Raw genomic sequence first — 23889 nt, 5'->3', positions numbered from 1 at the left:
TCACTTTAGTATTGCTAGTAATAGCTTCAATTATTTTCTTAAAGTCTTTAGAGATTTCTTAAAGTACAGTAAATGCACTTAGGCTAAAGACATGTCTATATGTATAAAATAGTCAGTTGAAGGCTGCAGGCAAACCTCGATTTAGTACGTGAGATGAGTGTTTGGCAAAAAAGGTTGTGACAATGGATGTACTGAAGAAGATAAAAGAGTAGTCACTGAGTAGCACAGTTTTAATGAGCTGACCCAGAGTATAAAAAGATAATTAGAGTCATAATTAGAGAACAGTAATTCATACTGAAATTATATGTGAATACCCTACAGTAAAATGCTAGAGTTATTGGTGGAATCGATGCAATATTTTAAATGTAATCTAATGTTCACTGTTTTTTGTGAGCGAGACGAGTACTAAAACACCTTATCTTCCTTCAAAGGCAGCACTGACTGTGAGAAATGGCCTGTGAAAAGCACATTTTTTTTTAAAGAATGTTAGTTCCCAGGGATCAGCAACTGAGCTAACAGTGGAAATTGGCTAGTCCTTATAACCTGTAAATACAGCACTTTCTACAGCAGAGAATCTCAGATACCCAATCCTACAGCTTTAAAGTTAGCCACAGTTTAAAAATATCCATCTTCATTGGGCAAACTCATTTGTGGATATCATACATAGCATCATGAATTTGGGAAATCCTGATTGTTCCCACTGAAAATCCCTTAAACCTAACATGAAGCACACTCGGACACCAAATCATCCAGAGCAACTCAGGAAAGGATGCCAAAGAACATACAGGTGGCTCGGGGCAGCAAAAGCTACACTAGAAATTAATAGAGACTATCTCATTTTCTTATTTTATACTAAAGAAACAAATTTTGCTTTTAACTTGTTCCCCAAACCCAGATAATTTTTGGTTTCTTCCCTCTTGTTTCTGCTCTCCAATCCATTCTGCCAAATATATGATTCCCTTTTTAAACCAACATTTAATGAATGCCTATGATGTGCCAGGTGATAGGTAAGTACATTACAAAGCATCTGATCTCACAGGGATTCATTATTAAATCCATACTGCTTTTGCTTATTGAGCACTTTACACTGTGTTCATTGTTTTGTTGTGATTAACTGGTTTAATGCTTACAACAACCTGTGGGTTAGGGGGGCATTAGTACCATCCTAATTTTTTTTTTTTTTTTTTTATTTCTAGGAGAGAGAGAGAGAGAGAGAGACAGCGTGAGCAGGGGAGGGTCAGAGAGAGGGAGACACAGACTCTGAAACAGGCTCCAGGCTCTGAGCTGGCAGTCAGCACAGAGCCCGACGCGGGGCCCGAACCCACGAACCGCGAGATCATGACCCAAGCGAAAGTCCGACGCCTAGCCGACTAAGCCACCCAGGTGCCCCAGTACCATCCTAATTTTATAAATGATAAAGACAAGGTTTGTGGAAGTTGAATAACATATGCAAATTCATAAATTCAGAAAGTGCAATGCAGGCTTTGAGCCAAGCTACCTGACTCCAAAGGCAAGGTTCTCACTGATTGTGTGGTAACATTCTTTCAGTATGTTCCTCACACTATACTTCCCCACTTATATATCTACCTTGATGTTACCTTTCTCCACAAAATTCTGTTTTATTCTTGACGGCAAACTGCTGGTGATCATCCAACAATAAGCTTGCCATCTCTCTACAATATTTTCTACTTGTTTCAACTATTCAGTTTTCTTTCTACTACTCTACAAAATTTCCATTCTCTGTTAGTGAATACAGTAATCACTAACAAGGCAGCTGGTTAGTTTTTGCTCAGAGAGGCAGGAGGAGGAAAGAAGGAAGAATGGCATTTCAATCAGAGAGAAGCTGAGCTAGTGAAAATAGGGACAAGATGTATGACTCAAAGGTTGGGCAGGATCTAAAAAGGTGAGTGGTATGAGATCTTATTTTTAGTGGCAATTTTGTGGTAATCCACAGGGTCTAAAGTAGATCTCACTTATAAAAGTAAAAGAGATCAAGTTGATTTTGGTGTTTTTAAAACAATTACTACATTATGTTTGTACTGGAGTCTTCAGAGTTGATCTCGGTGTGGACACAGAACATTACCATTTCCAAGAAAAAAATGAAACAGGAAATTGTCCATTTTAGGTATTGCTTACATCAAGCCAGTACCCCTAAAGCAGTATATTTGATGGAACCCGGACCCAACCTCTGAAAACAGTAATGAAATGCACATGCCTGATGATCTTCATTCTTCTCTGAGCAACTCTGAGTGTGGCAGTGAATATGCTGATAAGCTTAGATTGTGCAGATGTTTCTGCCAGGCAAAGAGAATCAGAAGAAAGAGTCTTCCACTTATGTCTTCCAGAGCATATACTGACATGCAAAGAGAATAACAAAACAGTATGCCACAGGGGCTAGAGTTTAAGAGCCATGCACTTCTTGAGCAGATCTAGTTGTTCTGAATTTAGATTTTAATAACATGGCAAAAAACTGAGTAAGGATACAAACTTTTCAGTCAGAAACCTGGATTCAAATCCAGTCTCCACTGCTTACTAGCTGAGTGATCTCAAGTGTGTTGCTTGACCTCCAAAAGCCAGCTTCACATTGCACCATCCATAAAATGAACATAACAATATCTCCTTCTAGAATAAATGGAATAATGTACGTAAAACATCAAAAAGAGTACCTAACGACTGACGATCAATACTAGTTCTTTTTATTTTCTGCCATAACATAATAATGTTAATATAATCTTTTTTTTTTTTAAGTTCTAAATACATGAAACAGGACAGAAAACTTCAATTTAGAATTCCAAAGCTTCTCAGAACTTTTTCACTTAAGACTGGGTTTGCTTTTCCATGAGTCTGGGTAGCCATGCGAGACCAGCAGTGGACCAGACCTCAGAAATACCATGTCAAGAGGGGTTCAAGTCGATGACACATATCAGGTCGGGGCCAGCTCCCTCAGGGCAGGCACCCACTGCAGAGATATTCATGAGGTCTGCAGAATTTTTGATGTCACTAAGCTGAGCTAGATATACATGCAAGACTCCACGGTGAAAAAAAGTAAAACTTTACTTTTGACAAGAAAAGAGGAACGATGTTAAATCTTTGCTAGTTCCACTGAAATTAAGACACAGTCCCCACAGCTCCCAGTTCTCTAAGCTATAAACCCTTCAGCACTCTGCCAGGAATGCTTATAAATTGTGACTCATTTTGCAGCACCCATTAGCAATCTTCAGTGCTAAATTGGTACTTTCAACATGATAAGTGCCTTTCTACCCTGTGAAAGAGCATCCACTTTCCCTTCTACTTACAAGTGAGCTGAAGGAATTTTTTGTTGTTGAGCTTTGCTATTTTACCTGATCTACTGGAGAATCTCCAGCAAAGACTCCTAATAGCTGCTGCTTAGCAGTATATGATAAAACTAAGTCTTAACTCTTTCATATTCAACCCTGGTACTAATGCAAATAACACTTGTTTCAACTCGTATTTCAATTTCATCCAAAGAACATAAAGTCTTGGCAGACTTCAATTTATTATACATATCGCATTTGATGGATGATCATCTTTACACTGAGAAGTGGGGTTACTGGGGATGGGAAACTTCTTGACGCTGATTCACCCAATAAAATAGAGTTGCTTCTTTGAAAAGCATGAAATTTGCTGTCAATACTTCTAGTTTAAGATCAGAACCTTTCCATAAATAAAACTCCAAAGTATTTTTTGCTCTTTTCTTTAAATGACCCTATACTGTTGTTGAGCTTGTTTTTGATAATATCTCTAGCCATTTAATAGGTGAAAAGCAAGGAAAGTACAAGTTCAGTGCTAACCAAGATTTTAAGGGGCACTTTTAAAAATCATCAATGTTGTTATAACACAGAGAGAAAATGATAAGCAAGAGGTTCTATAAAAGTAGGTGAATCTCAAAGTTGTATTCTTTCTGGAATGGGGCGAATAGAGACAGGAAATTATGTGTACTCCTAAGAGCATCATTAATCCTGCAGAGGAAAAGAATATACAGTTTATGAAAGCAAAGATAAAAAAGAAGCAATTTGTGGGAGAAAATAAGAATAGATAGAATATATACTTCATAACTAAAATTGGCAAAGAAAGATGACAGTCTAGCAGGCACACAATCATAGATAAGTAAAAGAGCAATAAGAAGGACAATAAAAATGAGACATTCCAGATGGGATGAAGAGAATTAATGACAAAGAAATAATATGTCAGTTGAGAAATGAAATTACAATTAAAGGTGGAAAAAGTACATAAATAAATAAACTGGTATTATTTTCATTTTTAATCTCAGGCATCAATATAGTTAAGATAGAGTAGTATCATGGGCTTAAGAACTGCTTTAGGTACAACTCCAGTTCGATTTGAAAAAGGGAGATGGAGGAAAAAGACCATTGAAAATCCTGTTCTGTCCTGAGGAGATCACTGAAAATCTAGTCCTGAGAAAACAGTTTTGTTTCACTTGTTGGATATAATATCATAATCAGATATTATAGAAGGTGCTCAATAACATTCTACCTACTCCATGATACATTTTCTTCAACACCCAGTGTTCAAAATTAACAAACATCTTCCTCACTGAATAAGATAACAAGACATGTTTCTTGCTGACATTACTGTGTATCAGTGGTTGTTTATTGAGCACACATAATTATTTAGCTCTTTCATCTATTCTGTGTATTTCTTAAAAACAACCACACACTTACCCTTATATATAAATAAAACTAACTGAAACAGAAAGATTAAGAAACTTGCTAAAAGCACACAGCTTGCAAGGGCTAGAAATTAAATCCATATCTATGTAACTTAGATCACTTAATTCTTAAACGTGTCTGGCAGGAGGGATTATTGATGTATCACTGAGAGAGTTATTTACATGATAGATACCACATTATTACTTCCATACCTTTTCATTTATTGCCGAGTTAACTCATATGGCTATTACCTTAGCTCCATTTTGGAGAAAGACAGAGTAAATAAAAGTTTAAAATAGATAATAGAAAGATAAATAATAAAAAAACATTTTTAAAAATCTCCCCAGAGAAGCTGTAATTTTCTTAAAACCTTTTTCTTTTCCTTTGTCTACTTCTATCATAGATAGACTAGTATAAAGTGCAGAAGATATCCTCTGTAAGTACTCATTGAATAAGTCATTCGGTCATTCCTATCATATGCAGAACTAATAAAACTGATCTCTAGAGATTACAAAAATAAATAATAAGACTCAACAAGAGACAAGAAGATTGGAAAACAGTGAAAAACTGATAAAATAGACATGCATGGCACATTAATAATAATAGGTAGCATTTATTGACATTTACTTTGCACCAGTCTTTGTTCTAAGAACTTTTACATGGATTAACCTCTTAGTGTGCGTTAGAGTCCTGTGAAGAGCTAGGCCAACCATTATTAAATTACCAAGATTCAAACTTTCTTTTCAATAAACCTTTAACCTAGAATAGGCTTAGATTTACAGAAAAATGGCAAAGATAGGACAGAGTTCTCATATATTCCACACCAAGTTCTTCTTATTAATATCTTATATTAGTATGTGTAGTAGTCAGCATTCTCCAGAGGAACAGACAATAGGATATAGATAGGTAGATGATCGATGATAGATGGATACATGCATACATGCATACATACATACATGCACACACACACACACCCTACATACATACAAAGTTAGATGGTGCATAGATTTATTATAAAGAACTGGTTCATGTGATTATGAAGTCTATGAAGTACCGTGATCTATAAGCTGGAGACCCAGGGGAGCTGACAGTGCAAATTCCAGTCCAAATGCAAGAGGAGAACCAGGTCCCATTTTAAAACAGTCAGCTAGAAAGAGCAGGTTTTTCATCTTGCCAATGGATTGGTTGGAACCAACTGGGATTGGGAAGGGCCTTCAACTTTAGTCAGTCTACTGATTAGTATGTTAATCTCACATTAACAGAAACACCTTCTTGGACACCCCAGATCCGGTTTATCCAAATATCTGAGTTCCCTGTGTCCCAGTCAAATTGACATATTAAATTAACCATCACTTAATGAACCAATATTGATTCTTACCGGTTCTAAACTCCATGCTTTACTCAGATTTCCTTCATTTTTAACCTAATGTTCTTTTTCAATTCCAAAATCTTATCCATGATACCACATGACATTTAGTTATCATATCTTCTTAGGTTCCCCTTGACTCTAATGTTTTCTCTGATTTACCTTGTTTTTGATGAACTTAATTTTGAGTACTGGTCAGGTATTTTGTTTTGTGACCTACTATTGGAATTTGTCTGATGTTTTTCCTCAAGATTAGACTGGTTTGCTAAGTGGAAGAACACAGAGGTAAGCTACCATTTTCACTGCGTCATATCAAAGGTGCATAATATCAAAATGATTTACCACTGTTGTTATTAAGCTTGATCACTTGACTAAAATAGGGTTTTTTTTCGGGTTTCTTTTGAAAGAAATGCTCTATGTGCAGCCAACACGTAATTAGTGGGAAGTTATGTTTTACCTCCTCAAAGTCAGAGTAGCTACCTAAGCAATTTGGAATTCTTCTGCATGAAAGATTTGTCTATTTTTCACCATTTATTAAATTATTCAATCATTTATTTATGTCATTTATGGACTCAGAGTATCTATTTTATACTTTGTGTTATAATCTAATGCTACTTTATCTTGTTGCTCAAATTGTTTCAGCTCTGCGGATCTGGAGATTTTTACATTGTCTCCTTTGTTCTTTACCTACATGTAAAGCCTATTAAGAAATGCAGGTCCTCCAATGACTGCTGACCCCAGAAGTTTCTCATTCTCTCGCTACTCCACACCCAGGTCTCACAATTCATCCAAAGTGCCACTTAAGTGTTCCTCCAGGCTTACTGCTTCAGTGATTTCTGCTCCAGATAAGCAGATCTGGTGTCTTACTCTCTGGCTGAGCTTGTCTCTCTAGGTTTCAGGATGGCGGTTTGCCCTGTAACTTCAGTTTTCTGATATGTCCAAGAAGAGTAACTGGTTTTCAGTTTGCTTTACTTTTTCATGGGAGCACAGAAGTGTGGCCTCTGGGCTCTTTACATGTCAAAGCTGAAGCAGGAAATGCTCAACTATCTTTGATCTACCATTATTCCCCACCCCACTCCCCCTTTTGTTAACAGATGGGAAGATTGAAGTCTGGAGAGCTCACATAACTCACCCAAGGTTATGCTCTGGGAATTGTTGCATCATGGGTTGAACTCAGTCTGATGCTGGTGGTCATGATCTTAACCAATATGGTACTACTTCCTTATTTTTATGTCTTTATTTTTTTTTATTTTGAGAGACAGAGACAGAGTGAGCAGGGGAGGGGCAGAGAGAGAGGGGGAGACAGAATCTGAAGCAGGCTTCGGGCTCTGAGCTGTCAGCACAGAGTTCGACGCGGGGTTCGAACCCACTGACTGTAAGATCATGACCTGAGCCAAATCAGATGCATAACCGACTAAGCCACTCAGGCACCCCTATATGGTCCTACTTCCATATCATATTACGTGACACTATTAAAGATGTGAATACAATAATGTTGGAGCACCTAAAGGGAGGACTTTTAGGAATTAACACTATAAAGGAAAGCCTCAGGAAAGAGGTGACTAGTGAGCTGATGCAGAGAATGAGGAACTTACAGGGCAAGGGAGGGTGAGGACTTCCAGGCAAAAAATCAACAGGTATAAAGGCATAGAGACATTAAAAAGAATATCATCTGTTCCAATTCAGCTGTTGAAGTAGAAGATACATGTTCAGGATACTGATTAATCTGGAGACAGGCCCTCTGCCTTGTGAAGGGCTATCCTAAGGACTGTGTGTGGAGTTTATAATTGACAAGAGAGTGAGTAGAGTCTTTTAAAGTGAGAGAGGATGCACTAGGAGATGGCCCATTATAGGTGGGTATAGAGATAGGTGGCAGGGAACTTATGTGTGAGACTTTAACTATGACAATAATAAAACTTGAAGGATATGCATTTATGTGCCTGACAGTTATATGTATTTGATTTCCAAAACAAAAATAGCAAAACACAGTCTCAAGAAGCTGATGTAAATCTTACCCAGCTCTCTCTGTTGCTTCTTAAGGTTCTCATCAGGGAAGAACACCTTGGGTAGATGACCTTCAGGAGAAGTTTTCTTTATGGCTTGACTACTGACAACACAGAGATTTAAATTCATAATAAAACTCCTGTTTGCTACTTCCCTACACATTATTATGATCACTTATATAAAAATCATGTCCAATTATTAAAACTATACTTGTAATTTAAAAATAACAAGTGCCATAATCTCAAAATATTCCTTTAGTAAATGGTTGAACACAGTCATAATTTCAGGAAAAGCAATTTAAACAAACAATAGGCAATGCACTTATAATACACTTTCTTTCACCCAAGCACACTTGTTTTGAATATGACTTATCATCGTGATACACGTAAAATGGAATCTATTCTCACCTTTTCTGCAAATTCTGTAACATTCAACTCTGTTTGTGCCCCCTCATCAATGATCTTCCGGACCACATTTCTGTAGAACAATTTATGGTAAATGGAATTTTGTGTTCAATGATTTATTAGCTGACTACTACAATATTGACACTCATTTTTCCCCATGATTCTCATACTATTATTGTTATTAGCATTATAGAGTTTATCTGTATATCCATCCTAACCTCAGATAAAAATTGAACCTCAAAGGAAAGATGATGGTGCTTGTTTGCCACCTTTGCATCTTTTTTCCTCCCACCCTTTAACAGGAAGCTTAATACTTTAAAATGTTAAAAGAAAGTCTAATGCCTAAATAATTAAAAAGGAAATATTAGTGTTCAAAATGTAAACTAGTATAAAAGATACTGACTAACTCATTTACTTTTGGTAGTTATCAATTTGTAAGAGAAGCAATTCCATACAGTAATTTCAAGCAGATTTCATTGCATGATTTTTAAAAAAATATAGTAGGAGGAGTGGGAAGAAAGAACTGTCTCGGCCTGGAAGTAAATCATTTGTTTATTTTTTTATAGAACCGCCTGAGTAAGGGACTCTGGCCCGCACTTTTCAGAGACCGTGAAACTAAGGAAGGGTGAAAACACAGTTGGGTATGAAGTCAAAATCAGTAACCCACAAAAGAGAGCCAAAATGAATAACCAAAACAAAATAAGGTAAAGGGCGTGAGAAGAAATAGATGTAAAAACAGGAGCAAAGGAATGACAAGGCTGGGCATTAAAAAGAAAAAAGGTATCTAATAAGTAACTACCCCTATTTATTATTTTTTATTTAAATATTTTTAGAAGTTTACTTATTTCTGATAAACAGAAAGAGAGAGTGCGGCTAGGGAAGGAGCAGAGAGAGAGAGGGAGACACAGAATCCGAAGCAAGCTCCAGGCTCTGAGCTGTCAGCACAGAGCCTGACACAAGGTTTGAGGTTCAAACTCATGAACCTTAAGATCATGACCTGAGCTGAAGTCGGACACTTAACCGACTGAGCCACCTAGGTGCCTCTTAAGTAACTACCTTTAAAACACTTAGCACCAAATTAAAAATATGGAAAGCTAAAAATAAAAAACAAAAATAAAAACAAAAAACACTCCATTTTCTCTGTATCTCTGTCTTTGTCTTTGTCTCTGTCCCTGTCTCATGCTAGCATATGTGGGAAAATGCTCATTTTCAGAAAAAGAAGGCATATGGCCCAGCCAAAGCTCAGAGGAAAGCAGGATTTCAGGCTCCATTGGACTAGCAAGACTAGATGCACAATCATTAAACAAACAAATGATAATAATAACAACAGTTCTACTAGCAATGTGAAATGTAATTAGTTTGCTTTTGTAAATAACAAGTTAATTTAAGCTAATCAACAACCAAAAATATGTTGAAGCAGAAAAAAATCTCAAATAACCATGGACAATGTTAGTGACATATGAATAGTTTTAGAGGGAAAGCTCTCAGCATGCTATTATATTATCTATTGTGAAATAAGTTTGCTTGACTGATGAATAAGTCTCCTCAATGATTCTGCTATATAAAATCTACAACATATGATATATTCATTGCATAAATAAATATTTAGTATGTCAAACATTATATAGATTACCAAGGTTGATTCCAAGCAATTTAATAAAATTCAAGGAAAGCATCCAAATTAAGAAATGAAATGAATAGAGGAAAAGTAAAAAAAAAAATGTGAAGAGATGTGAATATAATGGGTCAAGTAGACTTTATCTGCTCAGAGGATTTTGCAAGAATAAACCTATTAAAAGAATAAATTTACTGCAAATCTCGCCCTATACTTTCTGTAGTTATAATGAAACTCATTTAAATGAATATTTGATAAATGCATAAATGAATAAAGATGAAATGAATAAATGAATGGAAAGGCAACATAAATACTAAATGGTGGAAATTAAATGAATAATTCTCTTGAATAAATCAGCTTCACTTGAGTTTGCCAGCATTCTGTATAGAGCAATACCATCTAAAATGGTAATTTTGAATGGATCACAGTAACGAATTTATCTACACAAGAAGTATATAAATTTATGGCTGTAATCAATATACTCTAAATACACTTCGTTAAGTGCTCTGTCCTTTAAGTGCCTTACCACATTATATTTAAATGATATTTTCTTCATGGAGTTAGATTATCCAACACTTCTTTCAGTCACTTTCTAACATTCAGAATACTTATGTTCCAGGGAATAGGAGAAATCTTTCTCCATGTGTTTTCTTCTCAGAACATTAAACATATTTACCTAATTGCAATCCTTTTTCTATCCTTCTTCTGGAACCTTTCCAATTGTCCCCTCTATGGCTATTTTTGATTAGATTGGTAAAATCCATATTAATCCTACTCGAGGCTATACTCAAATTTAGGATAAGGAAATGTTTGTGTTTGTCTTCTAAGTAACCAAGGCTTTTTGTTTTGTTTTGTTATAACTCCTAATCATTAAAAGGGGACTTGTGCATTAAAAGAAGCCATTGTGCAACCATGAAGAAAGGTGACTAGAATTATTGGAAAATTAAACTTGTGAATATTTTATAAACAATTACTGTTTCATACATTGAAGAAAACTCATCTCTTGAAAAACAAAGTTCTCAGATCCTACTCAAATGAATAGATAAGCCTCATGTGTCATCAGAAGAGTGATTATTTAGAGTTAAGTCTGTAATTTTGTATTCATGAAAAGTTTGAACAATTAAAAAGAGAATCCTTTTTTTAACTTATAATATTAACACAATTAATTTGTTTAAAATACTTATTCATTTTAAATAGTACAAAGGTAAACGTTAGCCTGATTCACTTTGAATTGTTGCCAAGCCCAAATTAGTGGGCTCGCAACTTAAAAATGTTAATTCTAGGTTTTAAAAAAATAAATCTTGCAAAGTTCTAATTATTAATCCAGCAAATTGAAAGGTATGTATTTTTTTGAAAATGTACCAGGTTTACTCATAGGAAACTCTGTCCGCATGCCAGATCCTCAATTGACTCTCTATACAATTTCAAACACATTTTATAGGTCTTGTCTTAATGCTCCAAGTGAAGAATTATCTATTTGTTTTTAAATCTTTTTTCTTCATTTGCTTTGTAAAATTGTATTTATTTTATTATTCTAACATTATCATGAATGAATACAAAGAAATATATAGCCCTTGAAAATTAAAATGCATTACAATAACATCTCTTTCTTTGAATACCTCCCAACTTAATAACTAGAGCATCTTCAATCCTCATACTTTCATATATGTCTTCCTCTTCATTGCTTTGCCCTACCTAACTCCAGTCTAATTTACAGGATGATATAAAAAGTTAATATTTTATTAGTATTAAATATCTCTTACACGTGGCTAAACCAATTGTCATTTCAATCAGTAGTATAGAAATAGATCAGTGTCCTCTCCAGATTCTGGTTATTTCCAGACTATAAGCATCTGTCAATCTACTGGATGAAAAATAATATCTTATCTCATTTCAATTTTCCTTTTGTGATGATGGGTTAGACTGAACATCCTTTTCATGCTTAATCATCATTTATATTTCTTTTTATCAAAAACCCTCTTTTCCCATTGATTGTCTTCTTCATGTCGATTTGGAAGAGCTCTTCATGCATTCTGGATGGTAGTTCATTATTGAAAATATGTTCTCATTTTCTCTGTGGTGTCTTTTAGTAAACAGAATTTCTTAATTTTTGTTTTTAATTATTTTAACGTTTATTCATTCTTGAGATACAGAGAGAAAGCATGAGTGGGGGAGGGTCAGAGAGAGAAACACACATACAGAATCCGAAGAAGGGTCCAGGCTCTGAGCTGTCAGCACAGAGGCCGTCACAGGGCTCGAACCATGAACCACACACCGTGAGATCATGACCTGAGCTGAAATCGGACACTTAACCAAATGAGCTACTCAGGTGTCCCAGAAGTTCTTAATTTTTAAGTATAAAAATTTGTCGAAATTTAATGATAGGTGTCTTTGTAAATGTTTTAGGAAATCCTTTTCAATCCCCAAATTATAAAGATATCCTCTGATTTTCTGTAAATATTTCAGTTTTGCCTTGATGTCTTTATTCCATCTGGAATAGATTTTTGTATATGGAGTAGAGTAAGCACTTAGTTTTATTTTTCTCCATATGGACAATGAATTATTACAGTATCATTTAGCTAAAGGATTGATTCTCTTTCTAGAAATGGTTTCCAGAAAACCATGCCTGTTAAACATCAAGACTAATAAATTACATTGGCCAATTTTCTATCATTTTCTTACTCCAATGAAAGTAAATGTTGGTGTTTGGTGGGAAAGTCATCTGGTCTTGCCCTTTTTCATGTGTATCTTGGCTATTCATAGCCCTTTGCTTTTCAATATATGTTTTAGAAAGCAAAATATTTTAGGGAATTTCATTCGAAGTATGTTTAATCTATAGATAAACTTCGGGGACTTGATCATAACTATGATAGATTTGTCAACATCTCTCTGTACTTTTATTCGTTTTTCTTTATATATTTTAACTGATTTATTAGATACACCTAAGTTTGAATCTATTATGTTTCCCTGAAATTTTGTAAAATGTAATGATACTTTTCAGCCCTAATAATGCTTTTGTCCTTAATTAATTTAATGCAATGTATTCACTGTTCAGTAAATGCTAGAAACTTGAGATGGAACACAAGTTAACAGAGCATCACACATTTGGACCATTTTAAGTAGTTCTTTATGGACAATTCCTTATATGTTCAGTAGATAGTGAAGGATTTCCAAACATCACTCTAAAATATGCCACTCTGGTAGTTTGGCTCTTTTGAGTTGAAGGCACTTGAAAAATATCAGATGTAAGAAAAATACTCTAAACTTCCTTCTTTTTTCTTAAAAGCAGGAGATGAAATTCCCATGTGAAAAATGTCTTCCCTATAGTAGAAGAAAAGTAACATTCTTATCAAGACAAAAATGTCTTCCCTATAAGAAAATTTCTTCCTTAGAAGAAAAATTTCTTTCCTAGAAGGAAAGTAACATTCTTATCATCAAGTAACAAATCTTATTATCAAGAAGTGAAGAATGAGAGAATTCTATACAGACTTTCTTAAAATATTTTTTTTTTATTTTCCTTTAGCTTTTCCACATAGTTTACTTACTTTTCCACAATTGTCTCTCTGTTCACCCTAGTATAAAAGCATGTAAGTTTTACCATTTCTTTGGGTCTTCATTCCTTATGAAGGCTCCTGTATCACATAAAATTTGCATTAACTAAATTTGTATGCCTTTCTTTTGTTGATGTCTTATATCAATTTAATTCACAGGATCTACTTACCAAAAGAAAGAAAGAAAGACTGAAAGAAAAAAACCTCTAAGAATGTAAGGTAAAATTTTGCTTCCTCAACATAAGTGAGATATGTTAGCAGTAATAAAAATCACAAGAGGTCCTGAGAGCCTTGTCAAGAAGATAAACTTTTCTGAAAAAGGTGTGTATCTGGCTTAGCTGTGCCTCCATTCACGTCACTANGGCAATTCTGCATCTGCACTGGCCACACTTTGCTAATAAGAATTTTCTCAATAAAACTTGATTTTCTTTGAAATCCACACTTTTCATGGGAGCCCATTAGTGACCCCACTCCCATCTCCATGGGTGGCTCTAATACACTTAAAATTAATTCAGTCTCTTTTGACAGTAATTTGTTCAGAGACATGTGATTCAATTAAAGTCAGTGAAACTCAAGGAGAGGTTTTCTGAGGTTTCTAGAATGACCTTTTGTGTTCTGGAAGTACCTAGGGTGGGTGTTGTAGAGAACATTGTTCATCTTCTGGATATTGTTTTAACCAGATGAGTGATTGGAACTACTATAATGATCATAACTGTAATTGTCTCAGGATGAAATGACATAAAGGGGAGCAGAAGGGTGAGAAAAATACAGAAATGGAACAGGAATCATTGGAGTTAAGCCACCCCCGTTTCTAGACCAACACTTGTTGGTACCTAGGAATTTATATTTTTGAGTTGTATTTTCTGTAGCGTGATTATTAACCACAATTTGTTCCAAATCAGGTTGGTTAACAGCTCTTTTCTCAGCAAAGTTATAGTTGTGTCCCTTTCATTGTCAAAATTGTCCTGGTTTGGATGATAAATTATGTAGTGATCAGGGTGTGTTTCATGGGTGCTCAACCAGTGTGGTGGTACCACAGGACCTTGCCCTCAGAAGGATGCTTCTCTGGGACTCCTGGGTGGCTCAGTTAGTTAAGCATCCGAACTTGATTTTGGTACAGGTCATGACCTCACAGTTCAAAGGATCGAGCCCCACATGGGGCTCCAAGCTGACAATGCAGAGCCTGCTTGGGATTTTCTCTCTCTCTCTGCCCCTTCCCGCATCCCTCTCTCAAAAACAAATAAATAAACATTAGAAAAGAAGAAGAAGAAGGATGCTCCTTTTGGTGTTTAATGCTCTGAGGTTGTGTCTTAAAATTCTTAAAAATGTAATCTTTAATCTTGTGTGTTTTAAGTGAAGCCCAGTGACACAACAGAGCATGGCCCAAGAATGTGGAGCTCATGAGCATTCTCACCTCGTGGCACCTCCCTGGGGTGGGTTCCTGGCCACCTGCTTTGGCTCTGGCCCAGCAGCCACTGCCACCATCTACTCTTGGCAGAAGGCTGGTACAGAGACATAGAGGATTGAAACCTGGGGTAGGTCCCAAATACCTTTAATGGTCTGTACTCTTGAGTTTCTCTGTGCCTGGAGGAATCTAATAGTAAATAGAAAATTTTAAATAATAATAACAACAACAACAACTAACAAAACCAAAAACAACAAAATACCATGACAGATAAATAGAGAAACAGTGGAAGAAAGGAAAAACTTTTTCTTGTTTTTTTTTTTTTTTTGGGGGGCGGGGAAGGAATACTATGCTTTTATTTTCCAGTGGTCCCTAGAAATTATGTCGCTGGCTCTGGAAGTTGTATTAATATATACTTAAAATCATACTATATGACACAGCAGAATCTGTACCCGTCAACCTCACAATAACCAGACAAGGTCTGGGTACAGACAGCGAGGCCTCCACAATGTTCAACCACAAGGTTACTATTCACATGATACTTGGTATGAATGGCATTTGAATGTCACCCCTCGGAGTTATATAACACACCATACTAAGATAAATGTACAGAAAAATATCTTTACCAAGAAAAAAACAAGTGAGAAATAACAATTCTGAATCTAAAAAGAATTTTTTTGCCTTCTCTATATGTATACTTCTCAAAGTTTCCTTCAAGAGTGAGAGATGCATGTAGTTTCATTCAAGTAAGAAATTTTGTAGGGGACTGGTGCCAGGTGGAGCCACAGTGAGGCTGCTAAGCAGGGGCCAGTAGCTCTAGCAGCAACCACGGCCTCTCGGTGCCTCTCACTCTGATGAACGTGTTCTGAGGCTTCCTTAGATTCTTGGTGCCCCGGTTCATCCCTAAGGGTTGCAATGGGAGAGTTATCATCACCATGCTGGTAGCATGTTTGGTGTGCTGCTATCTCTTTAGGCTGATTGCAATCCTGACCCAACCCAACAGTTGAAAATGACCACAGTTGAAAAATGAAACCATCTGATAGCTCAGTATCATTGGCCTTGAGGAGGAAGACCTACTCTCCCAGCGTTCAGTCACTGAGGTCACAAAAAAATTCCTCCAGGTGCAAAATCAACTCCAAACTCAGACCACCGTCTTTGACTTGTTTATTTTGGCCATCAGCTGCCTTAAACATTCACACCACTTTTGATATCTTAGTCTACAATACAGTATTTTTTTTCCTGTCACCTTTACCACATTTTGATGAATTAAGTGCCTACTTAGCCTAAACTCTGCTGACTGTAAGATGTTTCTGAGAGAGAAGGTGCTATTCTTCTGAGAAATACATTGCTGTCTCCTTGGAACCTGTGGACTTCAAGATGACTTCTGCGTGGCCACAACATGGGAGTCAGTGAAGTGTTTAAAAACTGTCGCCAGACAAGGAGAATCTAGCAGGGCAGTCAGCAGGAGAGCGTGTTCAGAGGGAATATCTGTCGCAACACAACTACACAAAAGCATTCTTTGAGGGCAACTTTCTTGTTTCTGCCATCTATTGTAATTAATTATTTTTCTGCTTTCTGTGAAAAAAAAGAAATTTGAAGGGGATTAAGTTTTAAGCTGTAATTAAAATTTATCTTGATTCCTTTATAACTTGAAACGCTTACGATTCATTAAAACCTATATTACCAATACTGAAATACATTTAAATTTTTCTGTAAGTGTAGTTGATGCACCCTTTGAGAAAGGTGTTATTATACCATAATTATTTAACAACTGAAGAATGCAATGCCACTAGAATTAGATTTTTCTCTCTTCCTTTTGATCTTATTAAGTATATGTAGAGTATTTAATTTTCTCTTCACTGGATTACCACTGATTTCTAATATTTTATATTTGAGGATTTTTAAGGTTTGGTGTTTTTACTTACATACCAAGTGCATTTACTTATTTAAATCAGTTAAAAAAACTTTTTTATGATCAGGTTAGGGAGAAAAGAACATTAATTCCTCAAAAACTTACATATCTTCCCCAAATCCAGAAAGACCAAGCAATAACCACACACACACACACACACACACACACACACACACACACACACCAAGAAAACCTTCTGAATCTTTATAGGAAAGCAGTCATTAGAAGTAAATATAGTATGGTTGTGTAGTTTTGAGTAAGTGAGTAAAATCATTTTTTGGCTAAAAAAAGAGAGAGGAAAAAGATAGATCTCAGGAGAACAGTCTTTAAGGCTCGGTGACTGCTGTGCTATGAATCAAGTTGGAACAGTAGAATGTTAGTGGTGTTTGAAATACATAAAGCACTCTCCACATGATATATGCTAATTGAGTTAAAGTCTCACCTCACATAATTAATCGGAGAATGATAAAGATCATTAAATTTCAGGATTTCTGTGTATAGATAACAGACAGAACCATAGAAAGATGGGGCAACATGAAAATGTGAAACAGGAATATGCCTGGAACAGGGAAAGCCAAACAAATTCTGTATAGAGGTTTTGGCACTAACTTTATAAGTCATCAAGGAGACCCTAGGGCAAGTATTCCCCCTTGCCACTCATAAAACCTCCTCTTCATTTCTTGTGTCTTGATAGGCATCAACCAACCATCCTGTCTCTTCCACAGAGAACAAATCAATCAACTTTTTCTATGAATAAAGTAAATATTCTTCAACAGTATATCTGGAAGAGAAAATAGATATTCTTTTTGAAATATCAAACATCTGGATTAAATTTAATTTTTAAATGAGCACTTTAAAGACAAATGCATATCTTTTAGAACAACCTAGAATTATTGAAATTTACTCTGTTTTTCAGCTTATCTATATTTTTTTCCATTGTTTGTAATAATGTGAATAGAAACATCTCTATAAGCAGTAAAGCATATGACTGACATTTTTTGTAAGTGTTAAAGACTTTTTTGAGTTCTTACTCTTGGTTATGAGAAATCAGGATTTATATGTGCATTTCATAAGTCTCAGTAAGGATTCTGGACTGAACTCTAATATATCACCCCTCAAAACACTCTTCTACCCAGGCACCTTTGTATTTAGGCACTTTACTTAAAAGGAAATCAGAGTAGATGATTAAAAACTCCAATTCTCTGATTCAAAATTAAAAAATAAATACAAGGAAATAAAAAAATCCCAATTACAGTTTCCTATTAAACCTTTGGAAGTATAGATATGAAAGCTACTTAAGAAAATTTCTATAACAGCCTTCCAAAATACACTATTATGACATATTTGCTCCTTTTTAATTGCCGATTTTCAAAATTATTGTTGTCAAAGTAACTTATCACAGTATATTGGAAGCTTCATTTCAAGAAGTATCATTGCTCTCTTGTTCAGTTCTGTGCCCTAGAGCCTAACCAATTCCTAAGTGAATAAATCCATCTCCATTGAAAACACAGGTTAATTTGTCAATAATAGAATGATAGCAACAAAACTCACATGACAATTTAAATGCAATAACGAGTAAAGATGAACTAGAGAATTTCATTCATTTAAATTATGAGAAACTGATGAGTGTTGATGTCTCAGTTTGATATTCATGAAAATGAATCCAGTAAGAATATGAGCATTGTTAGTTTTGACATCTTCAACATTTTGTTGTTATTTTAATTTAACAGAGGTTTGCTAATATATATAAGTTCTACCCTGATAATATGATTGAGTACTCTGGTTTATATTTATAAGATAAAGGAAGTCTTTCATCATGTTTACACAACCAAAATTACTTTTAAAATGTCTCTATTTTAAATCTAGTTACCAAATACCAATTTGCGTCTTTCCACTAAAGAGACTCATTATTTGAGAAAGGTTTTAATCAAGATAAAAATTTCAGTGTATTAATGTAGCATATAAAGGACAAAAAAGGACACAGACCTCTTTCAGAATATTTCTTATATGAAAAGTTATCAGGATTGTTACAGCTGCCTGTCATTTGGTCAGCTTTTTAAGAATAGTGCTGATATTTAAACTCTTCTATGGTTGCCAAGACTCACTGTTTAAATATTCAGCTGTAAAACTATTGCCTAGAAATGACACAGATGCTATTTTTCTTTTAAAAGTGTATTTGATTTATAAAATTGACTTAAAAGTAAAGTGACTTTTTCTGCCAGGATTCCATAATACAGCCAGAAACTTCACCTCAAACTTGTGTAATATTTTTTGCGCTTATCAATTCTTCTTCAAATAAAATTTTTGCATTTTTTGGTTCATGCTATTAATGTAGAAAAAACTTCTTTTAAAATGAACTGAAAAGAAGGAAATATTTTAATGTCATTTCTATTAGAGTGTAGAAATCTTGCTTATCAGTTTCCTGTCCCGATTCTTTACACATTTAGAAAGTCTCTGAGAAGAAGGGCATTTTCTGAAAAACTCTGGGAAAACGACATATTCATAACTCTGAGATAACTACATTTCCCTTGATATCTGTCTGCCAAGGAGTAGACTTAATACAATTACAGAAACAAATAAGCAACATTGGCTAGTGATTATGACATAAAGTCAAGGCTTCTATAAAGATCACATTCTTTCATATTAAAATATCATTTTGCAATATAGAATTTAGTAAGTGGGTACTCAAATTATTTCAGCCACTGTCCCTATAAGATCTGTTTCTTCTGATTCAGAGATAGGTAATACTCAAACTCTTCCTTGATTTTCTTTGTTTCTTTCCATACTTAGAATGGCATAGCTTTTTCTTTTAATGTTTATTTTTTATTTTTGAGAAAGAGACAGAGTGCTAGCAGGGAGGGGCAGAGAGAAAGAGAAAGAGAGAGAGAGAGAGAGAGAGAGAATCTGAAGCAGGATCCAGACTCCAAGCTGTCAGCACAGAGCCTGACACGGGGCTTGATACCACGAACTGTGAGGTCATAACCTGAGCCAAAGTCTGACATTTGAATACTGAGCCACTATGGCATAGCTTTTTCATTCATTAGTTTATCGTTTCTAAGAACTCAGTGTCACTTTAGCTTTGGTGATCTGGCTGCCATTTTGTTGCCAGTTCTGGTACAGCTTTCATCACATATCCCCTATAACTTTGGTTAAGTTACTTGAACTCTCTATCTTCCAATTTCCTTTTGAATAAAATAGAGGTAATTAAAGTACACACGCATAAGATTATTGTGAGGATTAAGAAGGCCAAGAGCATAAATCATTTAGAATAATATTCAATGCATAGGAAGTTCAAATCACCATTATCATTAGCACAGGCTTTCAATGTTATTTTCCCCACAAAGTCTACATTTCACACTGCCCTCTCTTTTTGAATACTTACTGCATGTCTGTGAAGTAACATATAATCTATTACTTAATTATGAATTAATTTTCCAAATTTGAGTCTTGTTATATCAAAGCAATTGCAAATCTTTGAANTAGAGGAGGGGCAGAGAGAGAGGGAGACACAGAATCCGAAGCAGGCTCCAGGTTCTGGGCTGACAGCACAGAGCCCAACGCGGGGCTCAGACTCACAGACTGTGAGATCATGACCTGAGCCAAAGTCCGATGCCCAACTGACTGAGCCCTCAGGTGCCCCTTATAATGATATTTTTTTATCATAACAAAGACAGCTAGCATTTATTAAACTTTTACTACTGCCAGGCACTCTAGTACTTTACTTGCATTGCAGTTTTAAAATTCTCACAACAATATTCTGAGGTGGATTCTGTTTTCACACCCATTTTACAACAAAAGAACTGAGATTTGGGAAGGTGGAGTCATTTGTCCAAGGTCACATAATTACCAGTAAGTATCACAATTGCAGTACCTACTTGGGTTGTCAGGGCCGACAGCATAAGTCATGTCACTTCTGACCCACTTTTATCTTCCTAATGGCCCAGGAACTCCTTGTTCTTGAATGATTGTATAAACTCTTCAGTCTTATTTCTGTAATCCTCTCCAATCAGTTCTACGTAGCACTGCATGATCAATTCTTTTTTGCTCTAAGTTAGTGATCAGTAATATTTTGAAGCTTCTCCTTGTGGAATCTCTACAGGATTTTTTTCTGTTCCATGAAGGAGTGTAAAGGGATTAGAGTCTGTCAACACCATATCAGTGTTTATCTGCATTGGCTCTTTAAAATTTGTAACTACTTTCCATATTTGTATAACAATTGCTTCATTAATATGGAACTCTTCCGAGTTTTATTTTTCAACTTCTTAACAACAATTTGTCACAGAACAAAATAGTCAATCTCATAGAATATTATTTTTGGATGTGATTTTAGAGACCATAGTCCAGTATCCTTAGTTGATGAGGAAACCAGAGCCTAAAGAGGGGCCTTTCCCATGTATCTTAGTTAGGGTAACAGCCAAGCTCATGTAATAGAAATCTGTTTTATTTTCTTTTCTGGTCTGAAATATCAGGTAATGACCTAAACCCCCCAACTTAGTTTGCATGCAAAGACTCAGTCTAAGTTGAATATTTATGATTTTTCTTAGGAAGTAAAGTGATTTGGCAGTTGTTCGATTCACTAGACATGCTATTAAAACAGCATAACTGATTCAGCAATTGCATTCAGGTACAGGTTTCCTGAATGTTGCAGACCTCCTGCAATAACCTGGAAACATAAATAGGAAATTCAGAGGTTACACCAGTTACATAGTCATTAAGAATAGGCTCCATAGTGACTTGAAGTGATTTTCTCAATTGTAATTTCTCCCTTTTTCATTATAACTGACTACCTTCTTTGAGTTTTCATGACAGGCCTCATGCAGACCTTTAAGTATACATAAAGAAGAAAAGAGATGTTAAATCTCTTCCTCACCTAAAATACAAGTAAGGACAACACACGATTAGTACAAGAAAAGAGTCAGCTACATTTATCAAAAACTGTTTTCCTCACACCTTTTTGGTAAATTTTTATTTCTATCTTGAAAAAACAAACATTTTAGCCCATTAAAGCAGTGTTCACCATAGAGTTTACATATCATATTACCCAACAATTTCTCAAAATTTAATATTATAAGTACATAATTCATCAATGTAGATTGTAAATATGCTCTCATTACTTCTATTTCAAATGCTTAGGAATCCACTGGCATTGATTGTAGGAATTCCAGTATCTCTCTTCACCCATTCCTCCCATATCAATGCTTATACCACCCAAAGATGAGGGTAGAGTCCTATTTCCAAAAGTCAGCCAGAAAGTTCCCTACCTGAGTCATTTCTCATGACGATAGAAACATGGAACTGCTTGGTCCCGTAGTCTTTTTTATAATCTACAATGAGTATCTCTGATGATCTGTATCAATGCTTCAACTCAACAGTTCCCAACAAATGGTTAGCCTAACTCACAGTTTAGACTCTCCTCTCCTTGTAGATTATTTTAATTTTATTTATTTATTTGTAATGTTTTATTTACTTTTGAGAGGCAGAGAGAGCAAGAGCATGAGCAGGGGAAGGGCAAAGAGAGAGAGGGAGATACAAAATCTGAAACAGGTTTCAGGCATTGAGCTGTCAGCACAGAACCTGACACAGGGCTTGAACCCATGAACCATGAGATCATGACGTAAGCTGAAGTTGGATGCTTAACTGACAGAGCCACCTAGGTGCCCCTTGTGGATCCTTAAGGATCCTGGTCAGGCTATGCTAGTTACTGTAATGAGTTTCTACCTTTAAAAGTCAGGAATCAGGGACTGGGAAATTTAGCTAAATTGATCCTATTCCTCTTTAGATTTGTATTCTAGAGTTTTCATAAAGCGATAGCATCTTTTGAATAAAAATAAATGTTATACATTTTACCCTGTTATTAGATACATTGTGTCACATTTTATGAGATTTTGATTTAAGAAATATTCAAATAATAAGTATTGTTAAATCTTTGAATAGATATGAACTCAAATTTTAACATGCTACAAAATTAGATGATGTCAATGCTGGTAGACAGTTGAATTAAAGACTACATTTCTGATATTGAACTGTGCTAGCATTATAAGAGCTATAAATAGAAATGTTGCCATTTTGAAGGTGCCTGGGTGGCTCAGTCAGTTAACTGTATCCAACTCCTGATCTCAGCTCAGGTCATAATCTCACAGTTCATGAGTTCAAGCCATGTCTCCTGCTTGGGATTCTGTCTCTCCCTCTCCCTGCCCCTCCCTAAGTCTCTCCCTTGCTCTCTCCCAAAATAACTAAATAAACTTTAAAAAAAAAGAAATATTGTCATTTCTTATCATAACTAGTGGAGAATATCCTCTACTGTTCCTTTGAGACTGTGTTGGGCTTAGTGACTCAATTCCAAAAAATCTAATATGGCAGAAGTCACCATGTATGACTTCTGAGACTAAGTCATAAAAATCACAGTGGTTTCCTCCTTGATCTCTCTCTTAGATTGCTCTTCTGGGAAAATCCAAGAGCCATGTCAGAAGGATATTCAATCAGGCCTATCGAGACAGCCACATAAAGAACAACTGATGCTGCCAGCAGTCAGGAAAGAAATGAAACCTCTTGCCAATAGCCACATGAGTGAGCCATTCTGTAAGTAGCTAATTTAGCCTCAGTTGAGCCTGCAGATGACTGCAGCTCAGATGCCATTTTGACTAAAATTTCATAAGACCCAACTAACTAAGCTACTCACAAATTTTTTAATCACATAAATGGTGAAATAACAAATGTTTATTGTTTTAAACCACAGTAACTGTGGTAAATTCCATTCAATTCATGGGAAACTTTTCATGCAGTAATGGATAACTAATATCATCTTCAGAAAGTCATTCCTTGCACTGATTTTTACCATTCTTTATTTATCCTATATTTTGATAAATAAATAAGTTAGCTGACCAATCACTGTTCCAAAAATATTTCTCTTTGGAATTATTTTCTGTACTCTGCATGGTAGG

At 35.4% G+C, this 23889-nt stretch overlaps 1 long non-coding RNA gene and 1 pseudogene across 1 annotated transcript in view; both read left to right on the top strand.

The window, feature by feature from the left end:
* Nucleotides 1-23522, top strand: part of LOC144244161 (uncharacterized) — a 184958-nt gene extending 161436 nt beyond the window's left edge. Inside the window, exons 4-5 of the long non-coding RNA XR_013338857.1 lie at nucleotides 1197-1425; nucleotides 23381-23522. This is a non-coding gene — a long non-coding RNA (uncharacterized LOC144244161). The remainder of the gene's footprint in view (nucleotides 1-1196; nucleotides 1426-23380) is intronic.
* LOC144244162 (V-type proton ATPase subunit e 1 pseudogene) lies at nucleotides 15010-16099 on the top strand (annotated as a pseudogene).
* Nucleotides 23523-23889: the final 367 nt, after the last annotated feature.

Source organism: Crocuta crocuta, unplaced genomic scaffold (assembly GCF_008692635.1).
Source record: "Crocuta crocuta isolate KB4526 unplaced genomic scaffold, BGI_CrCroc_1.0 scaffold1028, whole genome shotgun sequence".
Taxonomy (NCBI): domain Eukaryota; kingdom Metazoa; phylum Chordata; class Mammalia; order Carnivora; family Hyaenidae; genus Crocuta; species Crocuta crocuta.
The sequence above is the reverse complement of the archived record's forward strand: the minus strand, read 5'-3'. Positions and strand labels throughout refer to the sequence as shown.